The sequence below is a fragment of the Canis aureus genome, chromosome 14 (genome assembly GCF_053574225.1).
Source record: "Canis aureus isolate CA01 chromosome 14, VMU_Caureus_v.1.0, whole genome shotgun sequence".
Lineage (NCBI taxonomy): Eukaryota > Metazoa > Chordata > Mammalia > Carnivora > Canidae > Canis > Canis aureus.
Window position 1 is genome coordinate 24,245,678 of NC_135624.1, and position 25,311 is coordinate 24,270,988.

At 43.0% G+C, this 25,311-nt stretch overlaps 1 long non-coding RNA gene across 1 annotated transcript in view; it reads right to left on the minus strand.

The window, feature by feature from the left end:
- Positions 1-20,613, minus strand: part of LOC144282865 (uncharacterized) — a 49,748-nt gene extending 29,135 nt beyond the window's left edge. Inside the window, exon 1 of the long non-coding RNA XR_013351278.1 lies at positions 20,308-20,613. This is a non-coding gene — a long non-coding RNA (uncharacterized LOC144282865). The remainder of the gene's footprint in view (positions 1-20,307) is intronic.
- Between the last annotated feature and the right edge of the window lie 4,698 nt (positions 20,614-25,311).

A 25,311-nucleotide genomic window follows, 5' to 3' on the forward strand; every position in this document is an offset into this window, starting at 1 on the left:
GGGTAGAGTTTGTGACTCTTGATCTCAGAGTTGTGAGTTCAAGCCCCATGTTGAGTATAGAGATTACTTTTTTAAAAATCTTTTTTTAAAAAAAGAATCCAATTAGAAAATGGCCCAAAGACATGAACAAATATCTCAAAAAAGAGGAGACACAGATGGTAAGGAAGCTCAAGAAAAGTTAGTGAACATCAGTAGTCATTAAGAAAATGCAAATTAAAACCACAATGATGTATCCCTACACACCTATTCAAATAGCTCAGTAAAAAATAAGGATAATATCAAGAGTACCTGGGTGGCACAGTCAGTTAATCATCTGACTCTTGGTTTCAGCTCAGGTCATGATCTCAGGGCTGTGAGACTGAGCCCTACATCAGGCTCCATGCTTAGTGCAGAGTCTGCTTAAGATTCTCTCTCCCTCTTCCTCTGCCCTTCCCCACCTCAAATAAATAAAAATAAATCTTAAGAAAAATAGGGATAATATCAAATGCTCACGTGAACACAGAGAAACTAGGTCTCTCAGACATTGCTAGCGGCAATGTAAAATGGTACAACCACTATGGGAAACAGTTTGGCAGTTTCATATAAAACTAAACATGCACTTACCATAGAACCCAGCAACCACAGTCCTTGGGCATTTATCCCAGAACAACGGAAACTTATATTCACAAATGACATGTACACAAATGTTCACAGCAGCCTTATTTATAATAGCAAAATACTGAAAACAACTGCAATGTCCTTTAATAGGTGAGTGGTGGAACAAACTCGTATATCCATGATGAAACACTCACCACCAACGAAAATGAACCATTGGCACACGCAACAACCTGAATGGTCCTTGGGGGCATGATGTTAATGAAAAAAAGTCAGCCTGTAAAGGTCACATGCCTTTTGAAGTATGATTCTACTTCTGTAACATGATAAAAAATGACAAAACCATAGAAATAGAGAATAGCTTCATGGTTGCCAGGGATGGGAGAAGATAGGGAAGTGGGAATGCAAGAGGTAGTGTGAAGGAGTTCTTCCTTGGAACAGTTGTCCATCTTGATTGTGATGGTAGTTATAGGAATCTACACATGAATACAATTACATAGACGCAAACACACTTCAAAAATGATAAGAACAAAATGAGATCTGTAGTCTAGTTAATAGTAACATGCCAATGTCAGTTTCCTGGTTTTGATATTGTACTACAGCTTGATACCACCACTGGGGAAGCTGGGTGAAGAGTATATGTGACTCTGCTATTTTTGCAACTTCCCATGAATCTGTAATTATTTCAAAATTAAAAGTTACAAAAAAAACCCTTTATTCAGCATTCCCCTTTATTTATTTGCTAAATCATTTATTCATGGTATTAATTCTAATGGTAACCATCGAGTCAAAAAAAAACCACAAAACCCAAAAAACCAAACCCTCAAATACACAGCAGATCTCCTCGCTTATTCTCAAAGCATTGCTGAGAGCTGTCCTCGGCCTGCCCATGATCCATCTGGACACTTGTCTTACACTCCATCTCTGACAGAAGAATTGAGGGTGGATGCGATTGTCCTTTGTGGGCAGGGCTGCATCTGGAGCATCCTCCAGGCTCTGAAGACTCACTCTTGGTCTGTCATCCATGAATTTATCCAAATTCTCAAAGGACTTTATCTTTTCAAACATTGCTACTTCTAAAGTCATGGAATTCCGAGTGTTTATCCCCATTGTTTGAAAACACACTCAGGATTTGTGATTCTTTTAGCCTTTTGAAACTTCATGGGTGCCCCTCTTATCTGAGTCTTGAAATTTGGTGAACAAGTTCATTTACAGACATATTTTCTATGTCTTTCGTGAATTCATAGCATTTGCTTATTTCTTCAAAGCTTTGGTCTTTCCATCCTTGAATTCATAGACTTTGAGCTCTTGTTCAAATGTAGGTTCCTCTTAATAATTTAGTTTACCTCTTCTGATGCATCTTCTGCATGTCCTTCCTTGAATGGTGGAATGAAAACACACATATTCCTGCAAGTGCTGAACTACCTAGATGCTGTACAAGATACGTGAAACCGAACTTTGAGTATCCAGAACCAATGAAAGGCTCTTTGACATGCTAGTTTTAGAGGTATAAATTTTTCCTCTAGACTTTTTTCTTGCCTTCTACTTTTTTACCAATTGAAATACACATAAAAGGAATACTAAGGGCAGCCTGTATCAAAGGAACTGAGAAGCTGTGCCTAAGAACCTCAGGCACTGGGGAGAAATGTTTCCTACTTGCCCATCGCAGGCAGAGAGAGTGAAAGAGGAAAGATGAAGGTAGCAGACATTTACATAATGACATCAACATATTTAGCTGCCAGCTGTAAGCCCTCTTCATCTCTTCTTTCACCTGCTCCTCAAAGTATGAGTCCCAGAGCGATCCCTGGGTTTGGTGGCCCAAGGACAACTCGGAAAGTAACCACAGTTTTCCTTTTGTTTCTAATGCTCCCCAGAATAACGAGCAGGATTTTCTTATCCTGATAAGAAACACACAGTGCAAATATTTTTAGGAAATAATCTACAGTTAATATTATATCCGTTTTCTGATTGGCAGCTGATAGCCATCCTTTTATGGTTTGATTTGTTTACCTCTGTCCACTTTTAAAGTGTTTTTATACATTTGCCTATCACACACTTTCTCTCCTCTGCTTACTCAGTTGTTCACTCCTTTCATGTTATTTCTCATTTGCTTACTACTGACAAGTCCCTGAGTTATGCCCCAGGGCACACCACAAATAGAACTATGACTAGTCCCTGCACTCAGAAAGAAACCGACATTTCCTAAGTGGGACACATGACTCAGCCCAAGCCAATTAACACATCCCATACTCCTGGCTACAGTGATTGGTTCACAGCTGGCAGGTGTCCAAAGACATCCAATCAGACCCCTCAAGGGCTTTCCTGTGAAAGCCCCATGACAAGAGGAAGCTTTTCTCTTTCTCTCTGTATTCCTAGCATGTGGAAGAGCCTGTGACATACAGTGAGCCCTCAATAAATTTTTTTTAAAGATTTAGTTGAGCGAGAGAATGTCTGAGGTGGAGGAGGGGCAGAGAGACAGGAGGAGCAGAGGGAGATGGAGAGAGAGATTCCCCAAGGTGACTCCCTGCTGAGCAGTGAGCCTGATGGGGGGATAGATCCCAGGACCCTGAGATCATGGCCCAAGCTCAAACCAAGAACTGGACACTAAGCCAGCTGAACCCCCCCAGGCACCCTTCAATAAATATTTTTGAATTATTTAATTCTATTATTTTCTTTTCCATTATACAAGAAATCTGAGAGGACAAGGCTAGTGCTGCCATCTTGCCACCACAGGGAACCTGAGACTCAGCCAACAGAGCACAAGCCACACAGAAAGGCAAGACACATGATTATATCTGAGCCCTGAATCTTGCCATGCCTGAAATCAGAGTTGCCCTTGCTCTTCTCTGAGCCAAGAAGTTTCTGTTTTGCTTATTCCATGTCTGGTTGGGTTTATGTCACTGTTTACTGACCAAGTCCTAAATGAAAAAATTAAAAGAAAGATTATGCCCCAGCCTTAAACTGGAACATTTCAGCCTCTTGGAAAGGGAAATATGGAGCACAGGCACAGGGATTTGAGTTTGATGGAGTTGCTTTTCATGATAATATGCTGATGCCAGTGCGGGAGGAGTGATGGCAGCAGGCATAGAGAGAACACTGGCAATGGTGATGGTGCTTATAATAATGGTGGTGAACCTGGTGATGTTGGTGATGTTGCTAATGATGGTAATGGTGGTAGGGCTGGGATGCTACAGTGGTGGCCATGAGCACATTAAAAGTGACTCTCTCCCTGTCTCTTCCAACACTCACTACCACCATAAACTGACCTTACCACTGCTTCCAGAATAAGAAATCTTAGAACTGAAAGAAACCTCAAAAAATATCCAGTCCGGCCTCCTGCTTGAAGGCAGGCCAAGCTATTGTCTTCACTTCACAGAGGAAACCACTAATGCACAACATCTTTGAATGATCTTCCCAAAGCCATCCTGGTGAGCCAGGTACACGGCTTTCACCAGCAGAAATCTACCCACTTATTCCTCAGTTTTCATTCCCAATCACCTGCAGCGTAGACCCCACAGCAGTGGTTGTTATTCCTGGGCATACATTAAAATGGAGTTTCCCATATCAAAGTCTCAGCCCCATTCCTGATTGCCTGAATCAGCCTCTGGGGATGGAGTCTGTTATAAACTGAACTGTGTCCCCCCAGGATTCCTATGTTGAAGTCCTAACCCTCAGTATCTCAGAATGTGATTATATTCAGAGATGAATCTTTAAAGAGGTAAAGTTTAAAATGAGGTCTTTAGGATGGACCCTAATCCAATCTGATTGGTATCCTTATAAGAAGAGGAAATTTGGACATAGCTACAGAGGGAAGAGCATATGAAGACACAAGGAAAGATGATTAACTACAAGCCAAGAAGAGGTCTCAGATGGAATCAATCCTGTTGACAATTTGATCTTGAAACTTCTAGCCTCCAAAACCATGAGAAAATAAATTTTTGTTTACATAGTCTGTGGTACTTGGTCATGGCAACCCTAGCAAATTGATATAGGGTCGGTGCATTTCTTAATTCTCCCCAGTTTACTCTAATGTTTACTCAGTGTCAAGAATAATTGCCTTATAATGTAAACTTATGTTCCCCAGCCCTCATCAAGACACTGGCCCACACTTTACCAGTCTAACCATAGCTCCAACTCCCCTATAAAAGCCGCCCACCTGTCAGAACCTTCAGCACACCATCTCTTAAGAAGGCCATGCTAGTTCTTGGCACCTCTCACTTGCTCCTTTAGTTATTCCCCAACCCCAAAGTCTTCACTTCTCTCTTCCCCCAAACCATATGCAATTCAAACTTTTATCAAGCATTTGCTAGACAAGGTATTACGATGCTTAACCAAGTAACATATTTTTAAAGAAAAGACTTTCAGGGACCTTTGCTCCTAAACAAGGTGGGGAGGAGTAGAGGTGAGAGTTCAGCTTCATACTACACCTCTCAAGATACACCCACTGGGAACTTACTTTAACCACTTATTTAAAAGCTTGACTCTAAGTTCTCAGAAAGCTAGAGTGGGAATTTCTCTTTTTTAAGATTTTATTTATTTATTTATTTATTTATTTATTTACTTATTTGAGAGAGAGAGAGAGAATGTGAACAGAGGTAGGAGGGGAGGCGAAAGACAAGCAGACTCCATGCTCAGCATAGAACCCAATCCCATGGCCCTGAAGTCATAACCTACGCTGTAACCAAGAGTCAGACCAGATGTTTAACCAATGGAGCCACCCAGGCACCCCTAAAGATTTTATTTTTAACTAATCTCTATACCCAATGTGGGGCTTGAACTTACAACCTCGATATCAAGAGTTGTATGCTCTACCAACTGAGCCAGCCAGTTGCCTCTAAGTAGGAACTTCCACCATTGGCCAGGAAGGGAGAAAGTCCTGTGTTCAGGGGAAGCACCATGAAAGAATTGGTAAATTCACCTTGACAGTCTTTGGGCTATGTTCTCAGTTCCCATGCACAATTTGCTTTGTCCCAGACTACCTTGCTACTCTACCAACTGATGCTAGTGAGAAGGTAAGCCCTGCACTTGGAAAAACCCTGCTCAAATCCTAGCTCCTTCACTTCCTAGCTATCTATAAGAGTGTCCTAAACTTGAGAATATCCAGAAGGGACTACTGAGTGTTCTTTTGGTGCAGTGTTGGACTTGACTTTTACTGACCAGGCAATTTTCATCTCTGCGGGGGCAGAGGTTAACTTGTAAATTTAGGTCCAGTAAAGATGCAAATCATTTAACTCTGGTGGAAGAATTAGCTCCAAGGGTTATGGTTTATGGCTCTGTTGGACATTAACCAGCTTTCTATCTAATCCAGTAATCTTTCTGTATTAATTTCCTCCTGCTGCTATAACAATGTACCACATCTTCGGGCTTAAAACAACATAAATTCATCTTAGTTCTAGAAACCAGAAGTCCAAAATCAGTTTCACTGGGCTAAAATCAAGTGTCAGCAGGGTTGGTTTCTCCTGGGGGCTCTAAAAGAAGATGTGTAGCCCTGCCTTTTCCAGCCTCTAGGGTCACCTACATTCTGTAGCTTGTGGCCTCTTCCTCCTCCATCTGCAAAGCACATCACTCTAGCCTCTGCTCTTCTGTCTCTCACTCTGATATTCCTGCCCCCCCCTCATATAAGGACACTTATGAATATATTGGGCTACCTAGGTAATCTAGGATAATCTACCCATCTCAAAATTCACAACCTAATTACACCTGCAAAGTGCTTTTTACCTTTAAGGTAATGTACTCATAAATTCCAGCATCGGAACATAGACGTCTTCAGAGGATGGAGGAGCATTTTCCAGGCTACCATACCATCCTTATATTTCTTTGTTAAATCACCTGCATATACCCAAATTCTCTAATGCTCTTTGGGTAAGCTTTAACATCTTACTGGTTCTTGCACTAATTAATGACTCAAATAAAATCTTTGATATGATACAATTTGTACTTTAATTTAATTCGATTAATTTAATATGTACCTGAAGATTATAATGTGTATTTTTAAAAATTACATTTAGCATAGCTCTGTGACCCCAGACAAGTCACTTAACCTCTCCAAGTTTTATACCTCTGTAAGAAGGATGAAATAAATAATACTATTACTTAACTTTGGGGGTTGCTGTGATAGGGAATAAATGAGACAATGTATGTAAAGCAATTGGTTTAGGGCCTCGTGCATCCTAAGACTTCAATGAATGTTAGATGCTGACGCTGATAAGAACAAGTGCTCTGGCTCTCTGTATCTCCACCTCCCTAATACCCAAATGCTGTGCTCAGCACTCCCTGTTTTCCTCTGCAGCTCTCTAGCTTTAGGACCAGTCACCAAACAACAGCTACTTTTATTCAGTTTGCAAAAAAGCACCCTCTCTAGGTGAAAAAGGCAATGCAACTCCAGCCAGAACACCTGACTTGGCAAAGGGGTGTTGGCTGGTTTTCAGTCTCTGCCTGCCTTTCCCCTTTCCCCTCTATGGGACACACAAACTGTACCCACAGTGTAGGGAGTCTCTACTATTTTAAAACTAATTGATTCTGGTGATTATCATAAGAAACACTCCATATTGTTCTCTAGACAGAAACAGAGTGATGTAATAATCATCTGAGCGGAAAGGCAGGACTTGTCTTTGTATTGATTTCCTGCCAAAACATGGCACATTGCATCAGACAATTGCTAGGAAACTTATTAGCCTCAATAATGTTATTCTTGCACACACACACACACACACACACACACACCAAAACTAAACTGAACTAAATCTGCCCAGACAATGGACAGTCATCATTCAACAGACTACCAACATTTCGTCCCCGGGCGTATATAACCCTGGATGAAACTGCACAAACTTAGTAAACTACAGTTACAAACACATTGAACATAGAACTGCTTAAACTCAGTGTCATGTTTACACAGTTAATATGTAAATGCACTATGTAAATATGTATACTCACTCTATTTCTTAAGAAAAAAAAAAAAAAAAGACCAATGCTTAAGATGACCAAAGCAGCCTTGCCACTCAATGTGCGGTCTGGATCACCAACATCTATAGGACCTGGTTGCTGGTTAGAAATGCAGAGTCTCGGGCCCCTCAGACCTGCTGAATCAGAAACTGCATTTTAACAAGAGCCCCCAGGCAATTCAAATGCACATCAAAGTTTGAGAAGCTCTGTGCTAAGAACTTCTGAGTGAAAGCGGTGGGTGGTAATATCTTTCTGAATAGCTCTCTCTCTTTGTAAGGAAAAATCACACCGTTGCTACAAACCAGCAGGGATGTCAGGGAAGGGAAGTCACTGAATCATTCTTTCTACAAACATTCATTAGGGCCTGTTGTGTGCCAGGTACTATTCTAGGTGCTGAGATACAGCAATGAAAAAAAAAAAAAAAAAAAAAAAGAAAAAGAAAAAGAAAAAGAAAAAGAAAAATCCCTGCCCTGGAGGGTCAAATGAATAGTCCATACGTGTCAAGAGGTGATAAATACTACAGAGTAAAATTAAAATGGGATGGGGAGGATGACATTTTTGCACTTTTTAAAAAATTTTAAATCTTTGTTTTCACATTTTTCTTTCTTGTTGCTTCCAAAAGGAAAGGAGAGCATAGTTCTGCGATTTTTGCACTTTTAAACAGCATGGTCAGATGATATTTGTGCAAAGAGCCAAAGGAAACAAAGAGACAAGCTTTGCAAATATTTACTGGAATAGCATGGCAGATAAAGGGAACAGTACATGCAAGCCCCGGGGAGGAGAAATAACAGCATGTGTGTATGTGGATAAAAGTGATCCACTGATGAGTGCTGGAGAGGAAGAATTGCTGATGAAATTCTCAAAGGTGGAGGATGAGATGGAGCACACCAGGGAGTCCAGCCTGATAAAGGAGCATGGAGAGTCTGACCAGTAATGCCGGAAAAGGTCGAACATATGTGTCCAACGTGAGTAACCTGGTAAATAAAGTAACAGAGCTCCCAGAGGTTTCCTCCAGTGTCTGTGATTTTTCCCTGAAATAGGAATCAAGTTAATGGGTTGAGAGAGAGAAGAAATAAATGCTACAAGTATAAGCAGGAGGATAAGGTCTGAAATGGCACGATAGAAGACAGAGTGAACAGACCAGGGAAGTGCAGGTTTGTTGAGCAACACTAATTCTTCCTGGTGACACATCGACATCTTCTTGACACTATCCTTCAGGTCTGGAGATGAGGAGAGCGTTGGGGGTTGGCAGGGAAGGAAGGGGTGGCCTTCCCCAGAAGACAGGGAGCTCCTTCTTGATTCATTGAACCTGCAACTGGAAATGCCTAGCCTAGCATTGGAATTTCCCTGGAGAAGGGGGCTGCTAGAAGCAGGAGCCAAGCTTCAGGGCCCCATCCTGGAACCTTCCCTGAGTTGAGATTCTAGACACTGTCACTTACTACTCTGTAGTAAGAGACATTCCCCACATGAGAATTGGTCCTCCCCACAAGTGGGAGTGTCTTCTCACTTCTCTGAGTCGTACCCCTTTGTCTTCAGGCTTTCCTAGTGCTATTACCTCTGCTGAGACGTTTCCTCTTCCTTTTCCAAGCCAAGGAAATGGTCCTGGTCTGCTGCTCGAAGATATATACTTTAAATATCCCAATAACTGGCTGTGTTCACCATTCATTCATTTATCCCATCATTCATTCATGAAATACTAGTAAGGAGCATTAGGAGAACAAATGGGATAAACCCAAGTTGAAATACAAGTTCTGCCGCTTACCAGTTGGGTGAAATAGACAAAAACAGCTGTACCAGAAAGTTTCTGACTACTCCAAGGCTGTTTTCTCTTCTGCAAAACAGAACCATTAACAATCTTCCTCATAGGGCTGTGTAAGAAGTGAACTAATCAAGTTAACCCACAAAGATACTTAATGCAGTGCCTGGCACATAGTAAAAACTCAGTAAATACTAGGCATTATCAGTCACAAAGACATTTTGCTAGGCACTGTGTTAAGTGCTGGGAATACAGAGATAAAGTGGGTCACTTGTGTTTCACACATCTCACGTTGTAATGAGGGAAACAGCATCTAAACCGATACACTACATTGTGATGCGGTTAGGTAAGAGCTATGCCAAAGAAATGCATACAGTTACTACTGACGTGTAATGAAGCAAAAGATTTCATTGCACCTTGGGAAGAAGAGAAGTCTTCCTGGGGTGATATTTGGAACAGTCATCCAATGACTAGATGTTTGCCAGATGGAGAAGGGGAAGGGCATCCCAAGTTGAAGGAACAACATGGCACCTTGAAAGGGCAGTGTGCCCATGAAGCTGTGAGAAGCCACAGTCATTGGAATGGAGGGGACATGGAAAAGAAGAACAGGAGGTGAAGCTTAAGAGGCAAAGGTTCTCATGTGGGGAGGACCAAGTTTGCCACGCTAGCCCTTCTAATGTGATCTTACAAGCAAAGGGCAACTGTGCTGAGATTTTCAGGCAAAAGAACAAGATCAGGATCTTGGCATTAGAATGGAATGTAGATAAGAGGAGGAGCAAGACTGAGGAGAGACCATCTAGGAAGCTGTTGTAATAATGTAAGTGAGACATGGTAAGAACCTGAACAGGGCATTGGCAGAAGACATAGGAAGGAAGCTAAGGATGGGAGAGACCATTCTGAAATAAAATCCATAGGACTCAGGAATGTGCTGGGCTGATATGGGGTAAGAAGATGAGGGAGTCATTCACCATCAGCCTATTAAATTCACACAGCTATGGGTGTCTGAAGCAGAGCCTCAAAATGTTTTAGCCAGTGACGGCCCCAAGTTTAGGGCAGCTCAACAGTTACTTTGGAGCATAGCTTCTTTGACTTTGATGAACACTTGAGCATTTCCTCGTAATCATGTAATAGTAAAGCAAATAGCACTCACTGCCCTCAGAAAAGACCATACAGCCATGTGTCTATAATGCAAATGTAATGTTGCTATAATATTAACCATTATGCAATGTGTGTCCTGCAGGAGATGTGAAACAGAGAATATAAGACTTAGCAGAGGGAGAAGCAGGCTCCATGGAGCATGGAGGTGCTTGTCCATGAGTACATTTTCAAAGGCTAGAGATGGGCACTTCAAGAGGGAGGAAACACCTGAGCTGAGCAGGTGAGCAGAAAGGCACTTCTCAGGTGTGTTCTGAGAGCCCCTCATTCTGTGAGATTCTCTAGAACAAAAAGACTCATGGTCAAAAAAAAAAAAATCTGGACATGCAACCCCTGATCATAGCACCTCTCCTTGGACATTCACAACCCTCTCAACATTTTAAAGATCCTGAGAAACCCCACAGTTAAAAATAATTTCTCTAGGGGCCCCTGGGTGGTCAGTTTGTTAAGCATCTGACTCTTGGTTTTCAGCTCAGGTCATGATCTTGTTCTCCAGGGATCGAGCCCCACGTCAGGCTCTGGGCTCAGCACCGAGTCTACTTGAGATACTCATTGCCCTCTCACTCTGCTCCTTCCCCTACTTTAAAAAAAAAAAAAAAATCTTTTAAAAAAATACTTTGTCTAGTGGGGAAAAAAGCAAGTCAGTGGTTACCTGGGGCGAGTTGTGGGGATAGGAAGTGGCCCAAGGGAACATTCTGGAGTAATGGAAATGTTCTATATCTTGACTGGGATGCTAGATTACATGGTTGTATGTATATGTCAAACTCATTGATCTGTACACATAAAATGCATACACTTTGATACATATTTTGTGTGTAAATTATACCTCATTTAACTTGATTAAAAACTATAATCTATTAGTTTTGTTTGTTTTATATTGGAGAACTTTTTAATTATTTTCATTAATATTCCCTTGAAAGGCCTATTTTACCACCATCTGGAGAAACACCAGTGTGTGAGTTTCCTATGGCTGCTGTTACAAATTACCACAAACTTGGTGTTTAAAACAACACAAATTTATTACCTTATAGTTCTAAAGGTCATAAGTCTGAAATGGGTCTCACTGGGCTAAAGTCACTGTGTTCCCAGGGATCTCTTGGTTCTGGAGGCTCTGAGGAGGGGAGGATCTGTTTCCTTGACTTTTCCAGCTTCCAGAGGCTGCCCAAATTCCCTGCCTCAGGGCATCTCTTCTTTCATCTTCAAAGTCAGCAACCACATCACTCCAACCTCTAACTTCCCCAGCTCTCCTTCCCTGACTTCTATTTCCCTCTCTCACTCACAAGGACCCTTGGGATTACCCTGGGCCCTCCTACATCATCCAGGATTATGTCTTCATCTCAAACTACTTAATTGGATCACATCTGCAAAGTCCCTCTTGCAGGTTCCAGGCATTAGGACATCTTGGAGAGGGGCCGTTATTCTTCTTAACACAACCAGTTTTTAATGTAAAATCAGAGGAGTGAATAGTAAGCCTAGAAATGAAGGTTGAGGCCAGATCAGGCTCAAGGATTTGGTAAGCAACAGGCATAATTTCTTTTCTTTTTTTCCAGGCAGAATTTCTTTACCATTAAACTGGCACATTTATGTGTTTTAAAATATGAACACTATCATAGAGTAAAAAAATTTTTCCTCAGATCCCCAGCCATGCAGTCTCCCTCTCTGGTACCAACAAAAGTTCCTTACCACTTTCTTATATATTATTCCAGAAACGATCCGTACCTACATAATTCTTTTACACAAATGGTAGCACAGTATAAAATTGTTGGGCAGCCGGGGTGGCTCAGTGGTTTAGTGCCGCCTTTGGCTCAGGGCCTAATCCTAGAGACCTGAGATAGAGTCCCACGTCGGGCTCCCTCCATGGAGCCTGCTTCTCCCTCTGCCTGTGTCTCTGCCTCTCTCTCTCTCTCTCTCTCATGAATAAATAAATAAAATCTTTAAAAAAAATAAAAATTGTTCCAGTAACTTTCTAATTACCCCTTGACAATATAAGTTAGGTATCATACCAGAGCAGAACAAAGTGAGCTTCTTTTTTTCTAAAGTTTTTTTCTAAAGTTAATTTGCTTTTTTTTTTTTAGTAATCTCACACTCACAGCTTTGAGATCAAGAGTCACATGCTCCACTGACTGAGCCATCCAGGTGACCCCAAAGAGAGCTTCTTTATTCACTTCAAATGGATAGATAGCATTTAATTGTATGGACCAGTGATTCTCAGCATGGTTGTTCATTAGAATGGCCTGGGAAGATTTTAAAAGATCCCCAGGAGTTCCAGTTATCTGTTCTCTACAATAAACCACCTCAAAAGCTAAGAATCATAAAACAATGACCAGTTTGTTATGTTCACAATTCGGAGGGCCAAGTATTCGGGCAGGGTGTAGTAGGGATGGCTTGTCTATGCTCCACAGCGACTGGGGGTGGAGGGCACACTCTGGTGGGGTGGTTTGAATGGATGGGAGATAGCAGGAATGGTTTGATTGGAGCCACGGATCTGGGGCTTTGATTCTGACATCAGCTGGAAGCCTTGGTTACTGTCTACATCATATTTCTAGAAGCTGAAGTATATAAAAATGCTTCCTTACTCACATGCTTAGGGCCTGGGCTGGGGCTGAATAGAGCCCTCCCCCTTTTTCTCTCTCTCTCTCTTTTCCCCCAACCCACCCTGCTTCATGCAGCTAACTTGGGCCTCCTCACAGTATAGTGGTCTGAGGATAATCAGACTTCTTACCTAGCAGTTGGCTCATCCCAGAACTTAAGTTCCGAGAGGCCAATGCAGAAGCTACAAAGCTTCTTATAACCTAGCCTTGGAGGTCTCAGACTATCTATTTGATCCCCTTCTATTACTTAAGCAAGTCCCCAAACAAGAAAAAGGGCATTAGACTCTATTTCTCAATAGGAGAAATAGCAGAGAAATTGAGATCATTCTAATATACCACACCCAGGTGACCTGAATGTGCAACCAGGCTTAAAAACCACAGTTACAAATGTACCAGATCTTATTAACCAAGCCTTTATTGATGAATGTGCAAGTTGCTTCAGGTCTGCTGCTACTACCAGTGATCCAGCACTCGGTATGTACGGCAGCCATCATTTCACACATGGGCAAATATGCCTGAGATAAATTGCTGGAAGTGAAATTGGTGTGGATTAAGGATACCCGGCTGGCTTGGTCAGTAGAGTGTGTGACTATTGGTCTCAAGATCATGAGTTCAAGCCCCACACTGCATGTAGATATCATTAAAAAAAAAAAAGAAAGAAAAAGAAAAATTGGTGTGGATTAAACATTAGGCACTGGACGTTTTTGAGGGATAAAGTGACACAATCGAGACTGAACTTTAGAAAATCCAATCTGTTCACAATACCCAGGATGGAGCAGAGGGAGGCAAGAATTGCAGGAAGAGAGACCAGGGTTATTGTGGTCAGATTGATTGGGGATAGATAGAGTATAAGGTAGAAGAGCAGCTAGAAAGGGACAGGTGAGTCAGAGCACCAAAATGCTATGGTTCTTGTTATAAGTGATGGAAGATAGAGGCTGATGGGGTGATAAACTTGGTGGTAGGGATGATATGCCCTGGGGTGCTCATGGCCAGTTTCTTAAAAGAGGTAGGACTTGAGGTGGAGCATGCAAGATGAGGAAGGTTTTAATAGGCAGCAAGGAAAGGCACAGATAATCTTTCTACCAGAATTTAATGTGTTAGAAGACATGGAGGAAGCTTTTTTTTTTTAATAAAGATTTTATTTATTTATGAGAGAGAATGGGAGGAGGGTCAGGGAGGGGGGGCAGAAGTAGACTCCACGCTGAGCAAGGGACTCTGGGATCATGACCTGAGCTGAAGGCAGACACTTAGCCTACTGAGCTACCCAGGTGTCTGAGAAGCTTCTTCTTGGGATAGATAATCCATCTAAGCACTTAGGGCTTAGCCAGTGCCTGTCATACAGCAAATGTTCACAACTATAATGCATTATTCTCAAAAACAGCAAGTAATGCCTCCTAAAAGCTTAACAAATTGGGACATGACTTTGGATGGCACTGTCAATGTTCTCGTTATTTCTAAACAGATCTGTATGGAATGGGAAAAGCTTTGGTTGGGCCATAGATTATTCAACTATAGGCCCACTCTGAACCAGATAGTGGGTTTCTCATTCTATCCATCAGTTTCTCTTCCTTCCAAGGGAGAACCAGTGGGAATTGACACTAGCTGGACGGAGAATCCCTAGAAGCCCATTCCTGACCCGCCATCTCCCTCTCACCCTAGTACTCATCTCCTTGTCATCTTGTAAAACTTGAGTCCAGGAGCTGATTTTCCTTGGGGTCCATTAACAAAGAAAAGATCCCAGAGCAAATATGGAAAGGGTCTCACTGTAAGTGCTTGAAAGATCCTATCTGAAGACGTGTTCCAATTTTGGGTGGCACACAGTCATGAGAAGAAGTAGCATCTGGATAAAATCCTATGACATGGCTAACCCTGATCATCCTTTGGGTCTCAGCCTGAAAAATCCTTCCTCCAAGAAGTCCTGACAACCCTGAAACTGTTTGAGTGTCCCAATCTAGGCCTTCTTACACTCTGAATCTCCTCATCATAGCAACTATCACACTACTGTTATTCTTGTGGTTACGTGTCCCATACGTGTACTCTCTTATACACAAACTCTTGTTTGTATGTCCCTGTGATGGAGAGACTCCAAAGTGACCCCCCAATGATCCCAGTGACCCTGTGTTTTCCATGCCTTCATATAATCCCCTCCCCCTGAATATACGTAGGACCTATGACTTGCTTCTAATTAATAGCATACAGCAAGATGAAGGGATGTCACCCCCGTGGATATGTTAGGTTACATAATACTCCGTTTCAGCAGACTGGAGCAGGAGACTCTGCTTTCTGACTTGATGAAGTAACTGGCCTTGTTGAAGAAGCCCATATGGCCAGGGAGCTACAAGAAGCCTCTAGTTGTCATGGGCAGTTTCTATGGGTAGCTTCTAGAAGTGGTAACCAGGAAAGAAAAGTTAAGAAAAGAGATGGGGGTTGGGGGTGCATTGAGACAATCAATGTTCTATGGCCTGATGGAATCCAGCTGATAGTCAGCCAAAACCAAGGCCTACAGTCTTACCATGGAAAGAAAGTAAACTCTTCCAGCAACCTAAATGAGCTTGAAAGTGGATTTTTCCTCAGTCAAGCTTCCAGATCAGAACAGAACAACTCAGTGGATGTCTTGAGTTTAACCTTATAAGACCTTGAGCTGAGGGGCCAGCTAAGCTGTGCCCAGACCCCCGATACACAGAACGTGTGATACAAAAATGTATATTGTTTAAAGCTTCTAAATGTGTGGTAATTGGTTACAGCATTAGAAAACAAATATATCCTCCCCCCCCACACACACACTGGACAATAAGCTCGTGTGGGCAGGAATCATGTCCATAATGTACCACCCCATTGTACCTCCATCACCTCCCATGGTGCTCAACAAGTATTTGTTGAAGGAATGTACATCATCCCTACAATTCTTACAACCACTTGACAAGAAGTATTTTGTTTACTTAAGGTTTACTAAGACTGAAAGGAGGTAAGTGACGTTTCCAAGCGAAGAGATAGGACTCGAACTAGTACCTCTTCAGGCCAAACCCTAAGCTCATTCACTAACATCACAGCTGTAGGAACAGTGCAGGCTTTCCATCTTGGCAGAGCCAGTGGAAGCTTACACAAATTATTGTCCCTAGCCCACGCTCATTGCAGACATCACTAATAAATCCCTATATGCTTTCGGGCTGCGTCCATTGCAAACCCTCTCAACTCAGCATTTCAGTAGCCACGAGCAATTGATCAGAGCTGGCCAGGGAGAAGAAACCTATTCATCATCTGAGCTCTGAGCTCCAAGTTCTAGCTATATCTCCATGCACCCAAATTTGGGATCCATTCCTAGGAATTATGTGAAATAATATGAAAGAAATGAAAGTCTGAGTATAGGTAGAAGTGGTACCCAGGAAAGAAAAGCCAAGAAAAGGAGGTGCAGGGAGACAATGTTTCTAGAACCTTCCCCTCAGAGGAAAGCCTTACAACATTTCCGGGCAGGAATTCCCCTAATGATGCAGGCTACAGCTGGGTTCTCTCATGGCTGAATTCCCCAAGCTAACTGATGGTTTCTTCCTTGCACAGAAATCAGGCTCAGCAATTAGAATCCTTTTTTAATTATTGTCATTGCCATGCCATCCCAGCTGATGACTTTACCAGGGGTGCAATGGATTGAACATTGGCCATGGCTGATATTTTTGTTGTTTTGACAATTAAGGTGTTATGATTGCCTGAGGGGTTACAGTTTTGATATTTTAAACATTAATCTCCAGGAAGGAAAGCTAACTGCTCAAGCAAGGAATACCTAGGCTGCCATAAACGTGATGGAGCCTTGAAGAAAGAAAACAGACTGAAAAGTGAGGCAAACGGTCAATGAATTAGTTGTTTGGTTTTGTCTTTATTGTTAATAAATTGATTAAATCCACTTCGCCCTGGGCATTAAATAGACGAGGGTTACCAAATACATTGTGCTGACAATACCACCTCTCATGCCGTGGCAGGCATTACTAATTAATCACATCATTCTCTCCTCCCTGAGTCCCAGCTTGGTCTTGGAACTCTTCCCAACACAGAGCTCCAAGCAGCCAATAACAATCTATCATTTTGGATCTGCAGGCAAAACTACTTGCCATCCAAGAGTAGAGGCACAGCCCCAACTCACAAGTTACCAAACAAAAAACAGTAGAGTAAAGCTTTTGGATTAAGAGCACAGACACTGGACTGAGACTCCTTGGACTTGAAGCCCACCTCTGCTCTCCATTAGCCATTCCATGCCTCAGTTTTGACACCCATAAAATGGGAATGATAGCATCTACCTTGTTAAGCTACAAGATGATTACATAAGTTCAAATATGTACAAATCCCAGAAGAGTACCCGGCAAACATAAGCACTATTCTTCTTATATTCTTATACTTTGAATAAGAATATTCTTATACTTTGATTCTCTTTGTTCCATGTACAAAATCTAGCTCTCCTACTGGACTGTAGGCTCTTCAAAGGTAGGCACCATGCTTTTCCTTCTTTTGCGGTCCCGGCGCTTAATATACATAGGAGCTGAGTCAGTACTTGTTAAATAAACTGTTGAATCAAACTCTTCCAGTGAGACTGGCAGACTCACTATTCCTCCCCCAGCGCCTTGCGCATTTCTGCCTCCTGTCTCTCCCATTGTTTCCCACCCCCACCCCCCCATACCTCCTACCAGCCTCTCTCTCTCTCTCTTTTTTTTTTTCAGCCTCTTTCTCTTTAAGGCTCCAATTCCTCTTCACCCTTCTACGCTCCCCACCAAACCCACCTGGCCAATATTCACCTGATTCCTACCCATCCTTCAGAGCCTGCCCAGCTGGAGTAGTTATTCATCTGCTCACCAAATATTTCCAGCTTTCTGCCTTCTGGGCACATAGTGGAATTTTACTTTCTGCTCTGCCCCCCCGTGGTTGGGTGCAACCATATTAAAAGTCTGGCCCATGACTGAAGAATTTGATTGCTGGTGTGAGACCCTCCCCAGTTTCAGATCTGTTTCCTCTACGACCACAACCGGCAATGTTCCAACCTGCGGCTGCTCCACTTGTCTGGTTCAGAGTGAAATTAGGGGGGCAGAGCCACTAGCTGACCCATGATGGACCAATAGCATGAATGAGAAATAAATCTTCATTTCTTTAAGTCCCAGAAATTTGTTGTTGCTATTTCTGCACCATCACCTGATTTATCCTGACAGATACATTACCTTAAGGTCAGCATCCTCCTGCAAGCCTGCTCTAGCTACCCTGACCCACAATAAGTTCTTCAAAAGGGCAGGGGGAAAAAACCCTCTTACTCATTTTTATCCCCAAATCTAGCATAGTGTCTTGCACACAGTAAGTGCCCATTAAATGACTGTTGAATAAATGAGCAGTCATTAATCTCTGGGCCTCTAGTTTCTCAATCTGTAAAACAGGATAATAAATTTCTCATTCCTCTTACTTTGCAAGGGTGTTGTGGGGCTAGAGTGGAATTATGTGTAAGAAAGTGCTTTGTGGACTATACAATGATGAACACATCTCAAGCATTATTATTAGATAATAAACTACTGAGAAAAGCTCTCAGAATTCATTCATCCATCTTATCCTTGGTACTATTCCAGTTTGATAATTAACTACCTCCCCCCCCCCCACACACACACACACACAATTCTTAAGTTCTGTTGCTGTTCTTAAACTCAAGAATAATGACAGCAGTCAATATCTACTGAGTGTCGATACATGCCAGGCACTGTGCTGGATGCTTTTCATGCCCTTGTCATTATAATCCTCAAAGAGTCAGAGAATTTGGGTACCATTCGCTTATGTTACAGATGGCAAAACTGAGCTTCCAGAGAGTTAAGTAGTTGACCCAAGGTCAAATGGCAAGAAAATTGCAGAATCGGGAGTTTGATCAATAACTCCAAGTATTTGGAGTCCTTGGAGGGAAGCTATTAGCCACAGCACTATTCTCCCTCCCAAGGAAGGTGTGAACTAAACACTCTGAACTGGGCAGGGAGGAGCATTGCACACTCAGGCGTCTTCAGTGTGGCCACTGAACCAACAGCAGAGACTCCATGTATGCAGATAACCAGACACTGCACTCATTTTCCCAGAGTCACACTGGTTGAGTTGCTGCTGGATGTTTTAATATACACACATCCATGTAGATGAGTCCACTCCCAATTTAGGAAACCCAATACACAGCAAGACAGACAGACACACACACACACACGCACACACACACACTTACTTCTCACTTTAGAAAAGTTCATGCCATAAAAAGCATTTAAAATAGGGTCAGTTTTGTGACTGTTTGCCCAGTGCGGTCACACAGGCCCAGCCCTCAAGGGGTCACCCATGCCTGGGTTTTGACGCTCTGTAATCACCATCTTAAATTTCTCCAATTTTACCTTTGAGTGTGTATTTTGCCAATGAAGTCGGATGGAACAATGCAGATGCTTCAGAGGTCCAGAGCCTTAGCTCACGCACAGTCCCAGCCCCTGCCACCTCCCGGCTTCCCAGGGGAGGAATCTCAGCTGTCCAAGACCCCACCCCACGTGCTCCAGAAGCCCTCGTCCCTGTCCTCACCGGAGCATCCACATAGAGAAGGTTGGGTCAGGCAGTGTGTGGAGCAGAGCACTAGAATCTACATCTGGGCATAGTATTTAACCTCCCTAAGCCTCCATTTCTTCACCTGTAAAACGCAGATAAAACCAATACCTTCCTCGTGGGGTTGTTAGAGGAATTAAATTTGAAACCCCCTGGAAAGTAGCGAGGTCTGTGGCACACAGCAGCAGCTCAGTAAAGGGCAGGTGTCACATTCTCACCATGAGCTGCAAGAAGTGGTATTATGACCCCAGGTGTCAGCCGAGAAAGCAGGGCCTACCCAGATCAGGCTCTGCAGCCAGAGGACCCCTTGTGGAGGAGCCCAGATGCAAACACCCTATGGCTGCCAGATGCCAACAGCCATGTCCTTGACCCCCATACCACACTGCTCCATCCCGAAACAGGGCCTCATTTGATGGCCTGAGTCCCACCCCAGGCCTAAATCTGAGGTCCTCAAGCCACACGGCCCCCTGAACTTGGGGATCCAACAGAACCCTGTGGCTCTTAAAGTCCTGGTGGTGATCAATATAGCCCTACCAGGTAGCAACCACCACCACCATGCGTGGGAGCCCCAAGAGACCTCCAATTCGGACATCCCTTCCACAGAGCCCCATACAGTGCCTGCCCAAACAGGTACCCAATAAGCTTCTTTGACAAACTATGCAGCTGATAAGGCTGCACCGTACCTACCTACCATTTGATGCCAACACTGAGCAGTGGGAGGCGTGCAACAAAATAACTAGCAGCAGCTCAATTGAAACGAAAGGCAAAGGAGAAAAAGTGAACCAGACAGACCAGGCGCACACATCCCAAACCAAGGCCTTCATGCCTTTGAAATGGAATCCAGGGAGATAGCAGGAGCCCCCCTGAGAGCCGGAGGGCCTCTCGCCTTCCCTGGATTGCCGCACTCTTCGGGAGTCTCCAATTTCTGATCTCTGAAGCCTCTGTGCAGGGGTGTGTGTGAGTCAGCCCTGGAGCTGGCAGCGCCCCGGCCTCGCGTGGAGTCCAAGCCCGTCTCTGACACATGGGGGGGGCAGCAGAGGCAGGAGTGGGTGTTTGCTGACAAGCAGCTTCATGGGAACGCTTGCCTTGGCATTTCTCAGTGCTGAATCAGGGAGAAAAGTTGGGCAGAGTGCTGCGGGGTTCAACTAAGGGGGAGGGGGAGGGAGACCAGAGCCCGGGGTGCAGGAGCAGTAGTAGAAGGAGCAAGAGGACCACCTCCAGAAGGCCTCCTGGGTGCATTCCCTGCGCTCTCCTAGGCACCCTCAGCGCAGCCCTCACAGGCCAGGAAACCCTTCCAAGACCTGTTTTTCTCTCCTGCACACAGAGAAACCCAGGCTAAGAAAGAACAAGAGCTATACAGCTAGCCAGTGGCTAAGATGGCATTCTAGCTCAAGTCTAACAAAGGCCCGAGGTTCTCTCATGTCTAACCCATCACTTGATGCCACCACCACCCCAACCTCTGATGAAGCCCGTCTCACCTTGCCCTCACCTGCTTCTCCTCCAAAGCCTCCCAAAAGCCAGACAGGAAATGAAGCAGCTGTGGAAAGAGGCATTCACCTCTCAGACAGACTGGGAGGGGGTGAGCGGCCCCCAAATGCAGTCTTGTTCAGCCCTGGGTGCATCCTGTTCAGCCCTGAGGAGGGCAATCCTGCACCTGCAGATCCAGATGAAGAGTGAAAAATCCAGACCTCCCCATTCCTCCCTGACTGCGTCATCCAGAGCAGCTGTCTAATAAAAATACAACCCAAGCTACCTATTGTAGTGATAGCCTTCAAGTAACCACATTTTTTAAAGTAAAAAGAAAGAGGTGAAATTAATCAATAATATGTTTTATTTGACCAAATCTGTCCCAAATAGTACTGTTTCAATATAAATATTCAATTCAATATAAAATAGTACTATTTCAGGATTAAAAAATTATTGAGATATTGCATGTCATTTTTTTTTTGTACTAAGTCTTCAAAACCTGATGTGCACTTGATACTTACTCCACACCTCAGTTGGGACTAGCATAAGTGATCAGTGGCTACTGTATTGGTTGGGGTAGATCTACAGGACACAAAAATATCCAAATGAACACAATCTCACTCTACATGATGAAAAGGGATTTTTAACTATCATACAGGAAGGTTTTTTGTGGGGTTTTTTGCATTTACAGTCCTCTGAATTTTAACACGTGTATAGATTCATGTAACCACCACCATCATCAGGATATAGAGCAGTTCCATCACCCCCAAAGAACTCAGTGGTGCTCTTGACTGCCAAACCTTCCACCCTCCCCTAATCCCTGTACAAATGAAATCATACAGTGGGTAACCTTTTGAGACTGGCTTCTTTTACTCAACATGACCTCTTTGAGATTATTCCTTTCTATTACTGAGTTTTAGCACACTGTATGAATAGACCACGGTTTGTATACGCATTTAGCTGTTGAATGACATTGGAATTGTTTCCAAGTCGGGATAATTATGATCAGGGCTGCTGTAAAAATGTGGACAGGTTTTGTGTGAACCTAAGTTTTCATTTCATTTCTCAGGAGTGGGATTGCTGGGCCATGTGGCAAGTGTATGTTTAACTTTATAAGAAACCACCAAGTCATCTTCCAGAGTAGTTGAGCCATAGTTTATTCCCATCAGTAACGTGGGAGAGTTCCCGTTGCTCTGCATCCTTTTCAATGCTTGATATTGTCAGTACTTTTATTGTAGCCAGTATGATAGGTATGTAGTTGCAACTCATTATGGCTTTAATTCGCTTTTCCTTAATGCCTAATGATGCTGAACATCTTTTAAAGTGCTTCTCTGCCCTCCATATGTCCTCTTGTGTGATATGTCTGTTCAAGTCTTTCACCCACTTTTAGATTAGGTTGTGTGTTTTTAAGGTCTTATGTATCCTCAATATGGGTCCTTGGTTGATTATGTGATTTGTATAAGATTTTTTTCCTAGTCTCTAGGCTGTCTTTTTACTTTCTTGACATTGTCTTTCACAGAGCAGAAGTTTTCAATTTTGATAATGTTTGATTTATCCAATTTTTTTCTTTTATGGAGTTTGCTTTTGTTGTCCTTAGTAAGAATTATTTTGCCTAACCCCAGGTCATGGAGATTTTCTCATATTAAGTTTTTGAGCAACAAATCACATGTTTAATACCCAAGGTGGTGTAACTCCTTAAAGAAATTCAGCTATGGGTTTTAGTTGTGAAAATCTATCTTGTCACATGGATTCATTCATCTACTCTACAGATATTCAATAAGTGGAAAATCATGACTACTCAGGGAGAGATGATTAAAATTTGGCTCACAATAGTAGCTGCCATTAATTGAAAGTCTAGGGTCAAGTGCCATATAAACATCCTCTATATCCTCCAATCTGGCATTCCTATCCTCATTTTACAAGAGAGGAACCTGAAGCTTAGAGAAGTCATTTTCCAGTCACTCAGGCAAGTGACAGTAGAGTTAGGCTCAGCTAATTCCAAAGTCCTCAGGTATGGGAGAGTTCTTTGGTCTCTAGCAACAGAAGATAGATCTACCTACCTACAGGGTAAAAAGAAAGAAAGAAAAGAAAAGAAGAGAAAAGAAAAGAAAAAAGAAAAGAAAAGAGGAAAGGAAAGAAAAGAAAGAAAAGAAAAGAAAAGAAAAGAAAAGAAAAAAAAGAAAAGAAAAGAAAGAAAAGAAAAGAAAGACAAAAGGAGGGAGGGAGGAAGAAGGAAGGAAGGAAGGAAGAAATTCACAGGTATTTCACAGAACCAACCCAATGGCTCAACAACCAAATTTTAGAAGGGAATAAAAGTTAAGGAAGTTTAAAGATCTAGGTTTCAGGAAACATATAGATATGAACATCCAGACATCCATGCCCTTTGAGTGAACCATCTTTAATGATTTTTAGCCCTTTCATGTGTCCTCTCTAGATTCAAGTTCCCTGGAACAATAATCTGACTGAGCTGTCATGGGTCATGAGACCATCTTTTGACCAAGGAGTGATGCAACACTTTGATTGATTGTCCCACCAAGACTAGGTCTAATTAGGGGCACTGTCTTCTTTCCTTGTTGAGAGGAATATTGAAGTGCTATTACTTCAGGAAGATGGAAAATGGATTCTGGGAAGACAAAAACCACAGAGGCCCACGATGGCAATGTTTTCATTTTTTTTGTTTCTTTGTTTTCAAATTTTTTGACCATGATCCATGTTGAGAAATATATTTCACCAGCATGTGAGTATATTCACATGTGACTGAAATGAAATTTTCATATAACAGTGTGTGCCCTCACAACATGTAGCACACTCTGCTATGTCACATTCATTCCCTTTCATTTTTTAGAAATGGACGTCACGGGCACCTGGATGGCTCAGTAGGCTCCCTTCAGCTCAGGTCATGATCCCAGGGTGCTGGGATTGAGCCCCATAACAGGCTTCTTGTTCAGCAGGAAGTCTGCTTCTCTCTCTGCCCCTGCCCCTCCCCCCTGCCCCTTTCCCTGCTCTTTCTCTTGCTCTCCCTCTCTCTCAAATAAATTAATTAAAATTAAATAATTTTTTAAAAAAGAAATGGATGCAAAACTCCCTCATGGGTCAAAACTCGCAGATTGGAAAGCACTACACTTACCATGATTTCCTTCCTCTATCCATGAAGACTTCAGAAGGAAAGCGAGACAGGGAAGGGAGGAAAGCCAGCAAAAGGTTCATGATGAGGGGTGTTGTCACTGTGGCATCTGGGACTCTGTCACGCAGGAGACCGTCTAAGAAACCATGCAGAACATGGCTTAGGACTGTCCCACCAAAGGGCAGGGAAGCTGGGGGTGTTCATCCACCAACTGACATTCCTCCATGTGAAGGTGGCACCCAAGCAATTAATTTCCCAATACTTCCAGCCTGCCACCCAGTGAGTGCCAAGCTCCCAAGGCCAGAGAACACCCCCAAGCTGAGAGATGCAGGAAACTTTGGGCTGTATGGAAATTATCTCTAGATGACCTTGGGGGGGGGTCAAGAGTATACAGTTTGTTTGTTAAAGATTTTATCCATTCATTCATTCATGAAAGATACAGAGAGAGAGGCAGAGAGGCAGAGGGAGAAGCAGGCTCCCTGTGGGGAGCCTGACAAGGGATTCCATCCCAGGATCCCAGGATCACAACCTGAGCGAAAGGCAGACACTTAACCTCTAAGCCACCCAGGAGCCTAAGAGTATACAGTTTGAAGGTCTCCTGCAAGATGTAACTGGGAGAAAGAAGGACTAACTCAGAAAGCCACCGTCAGTCAAAAACACCTGCCTCCCTTCCTGGGCCACACCACACAGTCAGGCACATCCTGACCCAACCCCCTGAGTTCTAAATTCTTGAAGTTTGTCCTAGCCTGGCTGCTAGGTTTCCTGCTCCAGCACTGCTGAATGAAGACAGGAAATCTGCCCAGCTGCTTCACCAGTCCTACTGGGCCCCTCTGATTCTCAGCTAATGTCCCAGAGAATGTCTTGTCTGCAGCCTATCATCTCTGCCACAACATTTCAGTAAATCTTTATCCACCCGTTCCCTCCCCTTAGTGCCGGAAGAGAATATGGCCCTACTCCTGTCAAGGTGCCAATGAAAATAAATACCCAGGGCTCAGGGAGGGATCTAGCACACAAACCTTGATTAATCACCTGCCGTTTGTCAGATTAAAACACACAAGGCAAACTGACTTTAGGAGTCAGATCCAATGGGGATGGGAATA